Source organism: Cupressus sempervirens, chromosome 7, assembly GCF_028749045.1.
Source record: "Cupressus sempervirens isolate cs-2001-9-10 chromosome 7, ASM2874904v1, whole genome shotgun sequence".
Taxonomy (NCBI): domain Eukaryota; kingdom Viridiplantae; phylum Streptophyta; class Pinopsida; order Cupressales; family Cupressaceae; genus Cupressus; species Cupressus sempervirens.
In genome coordinates, this window is record NC_143124.1 from 348,174,498 (window position 1) to 348,189,007 (window position 14,510).

General features: G+C 32.4%; 1 pseudogene; it reads right to left on the bottom strand.

The window, feature by feature from the left end:
• Positions 1-270: 270 nt before the first annotated feature.
• On the bottom strand, positions 271-1,883 carry LOC149546876 (acyltransferase GLAUCE-like; annotated as a pseudogene).
• Between the last annotated feature and the right edge of the window lie 12,627 nt (positions 1,884-14,510).

The following is a 14,510-nucleotide window of genomic DNA, read 5'->3' on the forward strand; positions in this document are numbered from 1 at the left end:
ATTTTTTGCTTTGTTATTGATCAGCCCCCATTTTGATTGCTTCTCAATTTCAAAAACTAAGCTATTGTTACATTTAATTAAATCAAAAAATACATGATCATGGTAAAATGTGAAGTTTAACATTTTAAAAATTATTATGAACATTGTTGAGCTTTATTCAATGTATAACTAGTCGAATTACATAATACATTAATAATAATATAATAATAAAAGAAATACTCATAAGCTCATCTAGATGTTCCATTCCAACACACAAACAAAAGAAAGCCCCTACAAATTAGACCTAATAGGTGTCTCGCAGCCCACATTTTGGAAATGAATTTGAAACCTAGTCATGTGGGATAGCTCCAAACCAATGTGTATCTTTATGTCGGTCTTGTCCTTGGCATCGGCCATAAATACCACAACCTCCACTCTACTTGTCACCACAGGCCCTACGTATATGGACTTAACCCCCCCACCAAATTCCACGTCTCCATATTGCATGTGAGTCCACGATGTAACCAAAAACCCATTCTGCATACGCATCACTCCATCATGTAACTCAAGCTTACATCAACACACAGTGAGTTTTTATAAGAAGCGAATATCTCACCTCATGTCAACGGCATAATGAGCCCTTGTGATTTCGTGGGCATTGATGTTCGCCATCGCAGCAGTTCTTGCATGCCACAGCTGTGCCACTACCGCGATGAAACTTGAGCAATGAGTAACTCCCTCTTCCTTGGCCTTCAACTTCAGGAGACCAAGCGTTTTTCCTGATAATGTAAAGAGCTTAAAAAAATGCTTCTCTGATTGGTTGTGCATAACAACCTTATTGCGTTACATGTTTCTTTGGATGAAGGGCGAGTTACCAACGCCCAGTTCGGAAGGCTTAACTAACTCTTCGTGAGAATATTTTATCTTAAGTGGATAGCGCGCTTTCAAGCAGGTACGATCAGTTACAAGGAGGAAATCCAGATCTCCGTGGGTCAGGTTCTTTTCAAATTCCTGCAGTGCAAATCCGTCCATAAGACCGTGATTCACCACAGTTCCCACAGCGAAGCCACCGCATCTGAACTGAGTCGCCTGCACTACATCAATGTTATAAAATGAAACACTCTCTCTCTTTCTCTTACGATAGATTATCTTCTATTCTGAAAAGAAAAGTATCCCTAACCTCTATTCCAATTTAAAGTGCATTATGCACGCTTGAAGGCTCGAATTTTAAAGCACGTTTTACTGATACATAACCTGAAAAGCCATGACAGGCTCGTCCTCTGGAAGAAACCTTGATTTGTCATGTCCCTTCTTGTTAAGTCGATAGGCTTATATGTGGGAGCTTTGCTTCTGGTTTTTGCTTATTTCTTTTGGAAAATTGTCAGCCTCGCCGGCCGATTTTCCAAATGTTAGAAAATTTCTGATTACTAATTCTCATCCAAATCAGAGGAAATATTTCTATTAGTTTCCCTACGGACATTTCTATTATTTTCCCCTCGTCCGTAGGGTTTGCTTGTTATTTCCTTTTCCATGTCTACCTTTTTTAACTTCCCATGTTTAAAAATCGGCATAGTTGTTTGAGGTTTCCAATTTGTTCATTTTTCCCATTCTAAATTGCTATAGCTTGAAGCCTTCAACTTTGTTTGCATTCATTACGATATGCTGAGTTTTTCTCGAATTTGTATGAATTTTATCGTATATTTTTTATGTTTTTCTGCTTTGATTTGTTAGCTGTTTAAGTTAGTTGTTTTGGCTTCAATCATAGGTTTAGTCAAGGAATCAAACCCTAATTCAGCCATGAAACCCTCTTCCTCTTTGTAGGGCAGCCGTCTCCTCTTTTCCCCGCCTTTAAGATGCCCCTTGTTCTTAAGCATCTGGGTAATCATATTCATATTGTTCACCATTGTAGACAAAAACAAAATCATCTGGTGAGACCTCTATACTATCAAATTCAAGCGTCGGTTCAACTCCTCCATATCCTTATCAATACTTTTCAACTATACAACAACGATGTCCTCCTTGTTAAGCCCTTAAAGTCCATTGCTATTCATAGAGCCTGATTCCATACTCTGATGATAATTAAGCCTCCTCCGACAGATGTCATTGAGCTTTAGTTTTTGCCCTCTTAGAAAGAATTTGTCTGCAAACTCACATCGATTAGAATCCACCTTACGAAACCCCTGTGACCCATAAATGTGATAAATTAAAAAATACTAAATCAGAATTATGTCCGACTTCTTGATCAAGTCCACCAAAACAATTAACAACATTTCATATAAAATGAGATGAGATGCATAATGGGGCCCATCGATAATCAGAGGACCTGCTCATTTGAAGCTCTTTCTAACAAGCCATACAATAAAAAAATCATTTATGGTTTTGTTGAATGTCTTGTAAATTTTTCCTCGAATTGGTATAGGAACAAATATAGAGTTTTATCTAGACATGCAGAATAACATGCCATAATGTTTGTGGCATGTAGTATTGCAGTAATGAAATCACCCAATTCATAGTGGCTTTAGAATGAGTATAGATTGGCGATCCTTTACTTGTAGGTCTCAACACATTGTTGCGAGTAAATAGGCATGCAGATGAAGAAATGTATGTGCATTTTAACAAGTATACTACTGCAACAGATCTAGACAATTAATAGTGTCCACCACTGTAAAATCCTGCACTTTACACAAGAAAAACCTGCATATGCCAAAATAGACCAGAACCATGTAAATAGACCAACAATAGAGGTGAAGCTTGAAAAGTTCATAATCATACATGGATGGAAGGAGCTAATGTAAAAGAAAAGACAAATTATTTGTTCAGGATCTGAGGGCCCCCAAGAAATCTAACCATTTCCAAAAAAAACTTGTGGATTGAGTTGCTTGGCAACTTCTATTTACTCCCATCTGAAGTCCTTGAGAGCTTTCTAGAACAAATAAAATCACATCGTTCTAAAATAATGGCTATCTACATGTCTTTATATGCACATAGGAACCATATATTGCAATAATAGAATATGTACTGTGCAATGTTCAAGCATCAACACTATGTTATGGATGTCATAGAAATATAGATGGAAACCTTTAAAAAGTAAATGTTTCCATAGCATGTGTAAAAAGACCAACAAAACACGTTTATTTGATGTGCTGCACCATGAGATTTCTTTGTAGCCAGTGATGCTTCAAGTAGTGGATTTGAATTCTTCCTCTTATTATTTGTAATTGACAATGTCAGAGCTACATAGGGTGCATTGATTGTTGTTGTAGAAGATGGACTGACAGAGACAGATATCATTGCATAAGGGCCTGCAACAACAAAAGGTTTTCTCAATCAGTCCATTTGAAGCCCTATATAGATAGAGGTCCATGCTACCGAGGACAATATTGAAGAGTAAATTTTCATCAAAAACATTTTGGGCTATGAGGGATAGCCTTAAGCAATACCTCTACGTATTAATGAATGTGAAAATCACTGAAATTAGGTTAGTTAAAGTTTTTGGCAAAACTATTTGAAAAAAAATGTATTGAGCTGTATCACTTTGTAGTCCATAACTCCTATTTTGTTTCCTTTCTACTTGATTGGCTTACCCTCCTAAAGGAGGGTTCAATTTGTGGCATAATAGGAGAGATCATGCCATAATGGTAATGGATTTGGCATTCCTAGATAGAATACAATACAACTAATTCTAGTAGGAGGATAAAGAATTCTTAATTATATGAATTCAACACTATCTCTATGAATTATTTTAAAGCATCAAATTGATCATATAATTTCATATAACTATTTTTTTTCAAGGAATAATGAATGAACATGCATCTATCCCTTCTCATATCTTAAGCAGGGAACCTTGAATGCCATATAAGCTATTTGACTCTACTAATTTACCATAAATAGACTTACAAGCATAAATCAATCTTGTCTACTACTTAGAAAATATACATATTAGCAATTTTACTAGCTTAGTTGCAGGTTACTCAAATTGGCTCAACTAAATTCAGCTTATTCTCATGTACACAAAATAATTGCACTTGATTTACCATATGATAAATCATGAAACTATAGAATTTCATCCACATTGGATTCTATTTAGAATTTACAAATTTGTCACATTGTTCTTTCCAAATACAAATGGCAAGTTCTGGAATGTTCTATTGTTTGCCAATTGATTTGATAATATTGAGTTTTTGATTAAAAAAAATAGGTTTTGAAGGGTGCCTGAAACCCTGTACAAGTCTAAAGATTTTCAATAAGCACATATGCAAAAGTATAGTAGAGAAAAGAGGAACCGATTGCCTCCCACAAAAAGGGTAACCATGGTGACAGAAAAGCCTATCACTAGCCAAAATCAAACACCCAGCTAGAAGGCTAAAAATCGAACTGAGAGATCAGCCTCCAAAAAACTAGTCACAACAAAGGATCTCAAAATTTTCCTTTCGATTTAGAGCCTCCCTTGCACAATTAGAGGTTCATTTCTAAAGGAGGAGAAAAGGGCTTAACTTTCTTTCTTTTTACCACACTCCAACCATCCTCCACCTTTGCTACCTTAGCAATCCAATCCATAGAAGAAACTGAATAGTTGAACCCAGGGGAATCAGAAGCAACAACATTCTCCCTAGGAGAGCTCATAAATTGCTGGTCCCCAAAAGGACAAGGAGGAGCATCCAATATAGGGCCAGGGGCAAGAGAGTGAATAGGGTCCTGACTAGAAGTTCGAACTTCCTCCGCTACCATTGGCATTGAATGATCTTTAGCAGGGGGATCATCCACAAGGGGAGAGTCATCCATAAGATCCAGAGGCATGTCCATGGACTTAACTACCGTATAGTTCTCAGAAGAGGCCCCTAACCACTAGGAAGGCGGTCTCCTTGATTTGGTTTTCATAGCAGCACAACGAGCAGTAATGTGACCTGTCATATGATATTTTCTATAGCAAAAAGGAATAACTTCATAATCCAACATTTGGGTCCAAGAACCCCTCAAGGATTCCATACAAATCTTCTCTAGAAGGCCCTTTGAAATATCCATCTCTACTAGAATTCGTGCACATGTCGAATGGAGAATATCCAAAGTGTCTAAGTCCACATATAAAAAAATCATTGATAGAATCCCTAATAGCTTCGTAAATAGAATCTAGCTAGAGATGCATCAGGAGATTTGGAAGATGGACCTAGATAGGCATCTTGTTAAAGGATTCCTTAAGCAAATTGAAATCCATATGCCACGGTTTGGCCATAAGTGGATATCTGTCCTGCCATGAAAAATCGTTATCACACAAAATAGTCTTCTTGTCTTTAGCACTTTTAAACTTTACTGTGAAAAATCCTTTAGCATTCAGAAAGATGTTGACATCATGGTCTAAAATTGGGTCCCAATGCTTGGAGATCCAAGCATGAAGTTTAGCAAGAGAAGGCCAAAAATCCTCAAAGAAAAATATAACAGCAAGAGAAGAGATCTTCTGCTGTACTAAAAGTATCATCAACTATATCTAGATCCAAAAAACCCTTTATAGGGTTTGATACACTTATAGGAGAAGCTTCACAGGGACTAGAAGACCTAGAAAAAGGTTGACATGAGGGATAGCATGAGCCACAGCATGAAGACCCACTTCAAAGGTAGCCACATCGGCATAAGAGGTAGCCCTACCCCCTAAATGCACAGGAGAAGCCAACCTAGACCCAACAGAAGTGGCGGCAAAAGGCATATTGGTCTGTCACTATTACAGATACCCTGTAACAACAACCTATGACCCCTACACTCTGTAATCAATAGATATAAGCAAGAGAAGGAGTAGGATCACAAGTAGAAGCTTGGGCACGAACATGGAGCCTACGGCCACAGCTAGGGTAGCGGACCAAACCTTTTTTATCATATTGAGTTTCTATTTTAAAATTTATTGAATTTTTTTATTCTATATAGTGTTTAGAATTCTGATTAACTATGATTATAACATGATAGAAAGTATTCTCTAATTCTTTTTTGGTCTAACAGAACTTACTGTTTGTTACTACATTATATATGATATCTACAAAAAATTGTTTAACTCGTTCTGAAGTTTAATATGTTATGTTTCAAATGAAAGCACTGAATTAGATTTACTCTTTCCTAAGTTAGATGTAAATATACATATTTGTATCCATTTTTATTATGGTTTCAAAAACTGATGGAATATCAAATCTACAATATTTTCCATGTCCATGGAATTGGTTATCTTCACATTTGTGTGATCTTGAATGTAACCTTGGGAAAAAATTTGAAACTTCACTTCTCTTTCAACTTCTTTTGCAAGAACCATTGAGAATAATAAGTGTGATGCACTTGGATGTTTAGATGTCATGACTTTTCCACTCCATAGTTTGGTTAGACTCTTTATGTAGTTGAAAATTTCCTTTTAATGTTGTTCTCTTCCTTACAAAAACTTATCACATCTATCGGCTTCTCATTGCACGTTCAAAAACGTGCAACTACTAGTAACTCATATTTGAAAAATATTAGAATTTTAGTTTTCCTTATTTCAAAAGTGCTAGCTCAATGGAAGAGTACCTACATTATAAGCAGGAGGATGGTGGTTTGAATCCACTGTGCTTTAACATGAGTAAATAAATTATGTTCTAGTTTATATTTAATAATATTTTTAAATTTATTATTCTATACCATCTCTATAATCATCTTAAGAAAGATAATAAGTGAGATTTAATACATAATTTTTTCTATAAAGACGATTAAAATTGTCTCTAAGAGATAATTTATTGTTGTTCCTTATTGTCTTTATAAGACAATAATTTAAGATGATAGTTTAAGATACTCAATTAAAGATAATACTTAAGACGGTAAAACACTTTATTTTTGTCTCAAGCCAAGACAATTCATTTAAAATTTGTCTCAAAGATTGTCTTAAAACCCCCCTTTATGTTGTCCAAACACGAGTAGAAGCCTCCACTTCATTTGTTCAATCGATTTGTTGGAACAAGTAGGATATGTGTATAACTATCATTGATAGATGAGATGCTTATATTCAAATGTACAATGCATGCTTTGAAGAGCTTTGTGATGGATTTGAAATAATTCTTCTTATTTGTTAACGACTAGATATGACTCACGAATGAGTAAAATGAACGTTCAATGAGCTTGGAGGAAACATGAACAAAGTTAGATGCTTGAATTAATAATGGTTGTGATTAATAAAAAGAAGAAATATAAATTTAAATGAAGTAATAAAATTGTCTAAATAACACAAATTGCTAAAGTCAACAAGGGTTGCATGTGTAGCTTGAGTCCTTGCCTATGGTGGGAAGAAAGAATGAAGTGTAGGAGTTGGCAAAAGAATGTGCAGATGAAGGGTATCCAAGTTTTTTAATTTGTTTTTGTTTGGAAGTAGTGGTTGCAATTTCTTCCTCTATCAATGTTTCCTATCTTTTCACAAATTCATTGAGCAATTTTACTCAAAGATCAGGCATGCCCACTTTGTGCCTTAGAATATGTATGTAGACTCCCATTTTGAATGTGTAGAGAATACTTGCAAATCAAATGACTAGAACTTTCTTCAATAAGGTGCAATGGTTACACTAATAGTTAGTTATATACCATTGCAATTGATACTCTTTTTGTTTCTTTTTTATTGTATATGAGTTTTTTCATTTTGGAGTATCTCCTAAAGGAGAATATTGGTTTAGTGTGGACATAGTTGTGAACATTAGGCCCCAAACACACATAATTGGCTATAAGCTTGCCTCTCAATGGCTTTGCCAAAATCTTGGTCATTGTAGCCACAACCACCTTAGAGGTCACATAAGCAGTGTAGCACAATGTTAATTATCAATTTATATTTATTACATGTTATTGTTGAAATGAAGTTGTATGTAGACTCCCATTTTGAATGTGTAGAGAATACTTGCAAATCAAATGACTAGAACTTGCCTCAATAAGGTGCAATGGTTACACTAATAGTTAGTTATATACCATTGCAATTGATCCTCTTTTCTGTTTCTTTTTATTGTGTATGAGTTTTTCATTTTGGAGTATCTCTTGAAGGAGAATATTGGTTCAATTTGGACATAGTTGTGAACATTAGGCCCCAAACACACATAATTGGCTATAAGCTTGGTGCCTCTCAATGGATTTTCCAAAATCTTGATCATTGTCCCCACAACCACCTTAGAGGTCACATAAGAAGTGTGGCACAATGTTCATTATCAATTTTTATTTATTACATGTTATTGTTAAAATGGAGTTGTTGTCAACTACCTCCAAACCTAAGGTTTGTTTTTCAAAACAATATGCACATATATCCATGCATGCTCGTGTCTTATCTTTATTATCTTCATTGCATACAAATGTTCATATACTTGTGGTAGCATTGCAAAATTTTTAAATTTATTACATTTAAACAATTAAACATATGATTGGAAATTATGATTCCATCTCCTATCATATTTATTTCACACACACACACACACACACACACACACACACACACACACACACACACACATCCTTCTTTCATTTGATGTATATGCTGCTATTTTACAAATATAATAAAATTTTTACAAATATTATTTATGTCCTTACAACCAAATGTTCGGTTTGTAAGTTAATTTCATTGTTTGGTTTGTTTCATGAATATAAATAAGTCAATTTAAATATGTTATGAATATATGTGTATTTTTTTAATTCCATGATATCTTTCTTTTTAATTCTCCAAACTATTATTGATCTTTTATTACTACTCAATACTGAAAATATATAAATTCATTATTACAACTTCAAAATAAAGTAGAAAAATATATAACTAAGCATGTGGAATGAATCAATGGAATTAATGTTGTAAGTTTGTTTCTTTCCAACTTTTAGCTAATCAACGAGCTTTACTTATTTCTAAACTTTAATATATCTTATTTACACTATTCAGGATCATGTTATATTACTATTTATTTATTGAATACTATTAAAAATATTATAAAATAAATTAAGATTATAATTAGATTTTAAATCAAATGTGTATCTACTAATAATTGATTAGAAATAATATTGTTAGTTGTATACAAAGTTCTTTTACATAAAATGTACTATTTTTTCTTAAAATATAGACAAGGCTTAGTGTATTAAAATAGACATTATGTGTTCCATATTACTTACTATTTGGAATAGTGACTTTCACAAGTTTTATTTTCAATATGAACTGATAGAAATAAAGATAGATAATATTTTTAATATAAAATAAATATAGATTTCAATCTATTTATTCAAGTTTTTAATTTTTTGTAATGATTGACTAAATTAATTTTTAAAAATATATTGAATATAAATCTTGTTTATATTAATATTTTTAAATATATTTGATATAGATTTTATTAAAAATATAAGATAATTATTATTAAATTTATATAACACCAAAAAAAATTTAAACATACAAAATATATTTCATTGAAAAACTAATACTAATGATATTTATTAACAACCTTTTAAATCTCTTAAGATAAATTGAAATTAACAAAAATAAAATACAAATAACTTTAGAGGAACTCACATATCATAATAGGCAAATAGATGACATTAGAATTTACATTGCAAGGAGCTATAGAAAAGGAAAAATAAGAAATTTAGATATTGTCCCTCATTTTTGACAATAACACAGAACAAGTTTTGGGAGATCTTATCGTCTCATCATGACTTTTGAAATGAATTAATTACTCTAACTACTAATATACAGTGGTTGTAATATTTGTTACACATTTGGTTAAAAATATGTGTAATGCCTCGCCAAGGGACTGAAAAGAATTAACTTAAATTCTTACTAAGTTTGCCGAACAATTTTTTTTTAAAAACATGAAAGTAAAACCATTCATAACATATGCAAAAGCAATAGTAACATCCAACTGAAAGTAAACATAACATAATAGATTACATTCTTTAAATATCCCTTAACGTTAATTTACATCTAAATCAACCATTCATCTAACATCACATCCTTATGAAATAACAATGATACATCCAACATTCTTAAACCATATACAAGTGTCATTTTTATAACTACATTTTAGTTTAGCTCAATCATCCACTGTACATGATACAAGGTATGAAAGGCTTAAAAGAATATAACATCTGTGTAAATAAAGTACATTAACATCCAATATTAATCCATGATGCAATTAAAGTAAATGAAACCACATGTCATACATGATACATCATCACAAAAGATATAAACATCCATCATAAAAGATAACCATAGATCACAAACATAAATAACTAAGTGCACAGTTCCTCCCAACCATTAATAACATCATTAGACCATCATGGATCCTAGCCATCCCTCTATGCGTAACATTCCAAAGCACTGAAGAGATCATCAGCTATTAACATAGTAGGAATGTCACTCCTAAATATACTACATCATATGCAGAAAGTAATCTAGCATGCAAAGTAAAGCATAAGATAACATCATCTAACATATGCAAATCATCAATATAAGAAACATACCAATAAATACATCCATCATAAGGTATATCATCTATCATAATGCTCCAAGATCATAATGAAGATAAATACCAACCAAGAAAGCATGAGCCACGGTGTCTCAGACGGAACTCAAATGATAAGAGTGAAAAATACACTACCACCCGACCGCATGGAACCTAAGTGGTCCACTCCCACCATGCTGAGGAGATAATATCAAGTCCCAAACAGGCTATCCAATAACACATGGCATAAATCTCTATAAGTTCAGGAATCCTAAAAGTATATTAACTCAAAGGTTCCAATCACAAAATTGACATCTAATCTCAAAGGCACAACGATAAGTACACCACCAAAGGTACATAAAATCTATAGAGGACACTCAGGCTACATACTAGGGAGTGTCATCACATGGCTTCTTGAGTTACTCTAGACTAGTTTCTCATTAGACCCTAGACCCTCAAGCGTTGAGTTACCCTGGACTGGTTACTCTGAACCCTGGACCCTCGACGTGGCACATGTGAAAACCAAGAAGCCCTCTCAATAAGACGAGGCACTTCTCCCATCCTTAGTCTATACAAGCACTCAAGGCGTGGGTGGTTTAAATATCTCTAACTTATCTTTTTAGTGTGTTTTCCCCCCATAAATTTTAATTATTAGATTATCACTTATTACATAACTTGCATTAGGTTACCCTGGTACTGACCACTTTGGGCCCCAGACCCCTATGCAAGCCACTCCCATAGTCATGTACCTAGACAACCTCTCCTAAGCATATAAATCCACAGTTGTGTCCCATACCACAACACTCATAAAGATCAAACTTAGTTCCTTAACAGGCAACCTGATAATAAGATGGTTCTCCCATCCAAGAACACATAAAAGCTCCACAAAATAAACCTCATAAATATAATCTCCAATATGAATCACAATATCCATTGGTTCTTAACAAGCAACCAAGAATATCTCAAAATAATACTGATCAAAGACTCTAAAATGGTTGAGCCAAACATGTCACAACATGACATCATCAAGAAATAAATCAACATTTCAGTCCCATCATGGCGACTAGAAAGTAATCCAAAGATAATTGATCGATGACTCAAAAATGGTTAAGTCAAATGTCTCAGATACACATAACTCAGCTTCACTCAAAAAGATTGATAATCAATAACAATCAGTAATACAATCATCTCATAGAGCATACCATCACATAACCATAGTTGGGTTTATAAAGATCAGAATTAAGACATCATCATGACATCACAATCATAACCCCTGAGCTTCTGGTAGACATCCTATAACTGGTCAACACTAGTCAACCCAAAATCCAAAACAAGAAGCATAGAAAAAACACGATGCAAACACATGTTTTGGTTTTTCTATATTACATAGTTGAGTCAAGTGTGGAGATTTTCAGTTTCTATTTGCAAGTATACTTCAAGTGTCTAAGTTTAATCATTTGACCTACAAGTCAACCCATTTGTTCCCCGACAACATTATTCTTCTATTATTCAAAATAACTTTTTAAGAATAATTCAAAGATAAATATTCACTAAACTGATCATCATTGACCTTTAATTGAATTGCTTTATTTATTTAACTAAGATCCATATTCTAATTGATTAACTTTGTTATAATGTTACTTCAACTTTTCACATAAATCAAGGATCATTATTCGTTAAAATATAAGAAAACCAATTATCAATCTTCGAATAAAAAGATTATATCTTTATTAAAATGATCAAATAAATCAATCAATTAACATAGGTACACAATCCATGACCTATTAACATTCTAATAGTTAAAACTCAATTAAATATCTCTAACACTTAAGCCTCTTAATTATAATCATTATAATAATTAAATCATCACTAATAACCATTAAAGTATCTAAGTCATTATTCAAGTCATTAGAATAAGACTTATCAACTTTGATATCAATTTTTTTTACAATCTTGTTAAAAGAATTATATCAATTAAATCTCTATTACATAACATAATTATTAATTAAATCTAATTAACTCTAGTTAATTGATTTAATTAATAATTGCACAACCATACCATCAACCCAATGAATATCAGTTGACCATTAACTAACTAGAATTCTGTAAGATAAAAGGCAACTATAATTCAGTACTCAAATGATCATATTAATAATTCAATAATAATAACTTGTTAATATTTAATAACAAGCTATATTGGGAATCTTATTAATAAATCTCTAATGACCACACTTGTCACTTTGCAACAATGTTCCCATTTATATTTTAATAATAACAAGTTATAATAAATCCCCAATACTAAGTATTATTATCTTAAATAAGTTTCTCCTATGTACGTTGATTCAGTTAATTGACACTCCTCCAAATTATTAACTAACTCAATTTGATTAATATCTTTTACAGTACTTCAATCATTAACTAATCTCCTCTAGATTAACTCTGATCGTATTAATTGATAACTATTTAAACTATTTAAACTATTATTTATTAATAGTTTGTTAGACCCAACAAACATTAATAAACTCATCAAAACTATTATTAATCGATTTAGAGAACTTTACATAAGCTTCATTAGCTAACTCTTAATACCATTAAGGTATATCAATAATTCAGTTAATAATATATAACGTATTAATAATACCATAGTAATTCAAATTATAACAATGTTATAACAGTTACTCCATGTCAATTAAATCTTAATCCATTATCATTAAAGTCTCCTCATTTAAAAACGTAATATAAAATTACCATCTCTAAATTATTTAATATATATTAAATAGTATTTAATATACATTATAAAAAGTCCACTATATAAACTATATTAAAATCTCTTTTCTTTTAATTTTTTCTCATTTAAAAATTCATTTACTTAAATTAACTAATAATTAATTACACTTCTTCTACTATTAACTAATTTTAATTAAATTTGATTTAACTAGATTAGATAATAAATCATATAAAACTAATGCATATTAATAAGATTCTAATAAAGAAAGATTACAATAATATCTTTAATTCATTTCATGCTTTGATATATTATTTTTGTGAAGTTTAAACATAAAGAACTCTTGGTTATGGGAAATGGAGAAATATCTGTCCTTAAATAAAACCGTCCCAGTACGAAGGCCATATCTCCTTAATGAACCGTTGGATCGGGCTGAAATTGAAATATGTTGGAGAGGACCAAGTTGCGCCACTTCTGACCGGAGTGATTGAATAAATTCGATCACGATAAAAAGTTATTAATGACTGAGTTTGGATCTATCTAAGGGGCAACGACAGGACAATTTGTGATGAATTAAGAATTTCCTCTTAAAATAATTATTTTCTAAATTTAACCATAAAGGGTTTGCTCATACGCATCTAAAAATATAATTGATAGAAAAATTACATCTAATAATTCGAACTTTCACCATAAAATTTCTATTTTAATTTCAAATCTTGTCTTTCTAATTTAATATAAATTCGACCCCAAACCCTATTCATATCTAATTATTTCTCCTTAATTGGATCTAGGGTTTTTCTATTATTTTCTTCTCAACCAAATAGCATATCTAGATTCTGATTTCAAAATTGCAGATCTAATCACAGAGAATATTCAGACACATATAGTAGACACGATGAAGACAAAAAGAGAAAGAGTGCAAATAAATTATGTGATTATCACAAGTGCACCTGGACACTGATGCTAATTTGTCATGCCTCAGGAGTCCATAGAGAATCTCTTCCTTCTCCAACATTCGCAATTCTTCCAAGATCCAAGCCAACCGAATCCTCCAAGTGACTATAAGTGCTAGAAAAAAAAGCATGGAAGCATATAGAAGCATATGAGCATGTAAAAATATATGAGCATGTAGAAACATATGAGCATGTAGGAGCATTTGAGCATGAAGAAGAATATGAGCATGTGAGCTTGCAGCTTCCATTTTTAGCTTAAAGCTTGTAGCTTGTAGCTTCCATTAAGCTTGTCCAAACACACTAGGAGAGCCTCTATTTAAAGGCCTCTAAGATGTATCTAGAGTGTCTCTAGAAACAACTAGAAGATAAACATGACAACCAAGCATGGGTCTTTTCCAACCT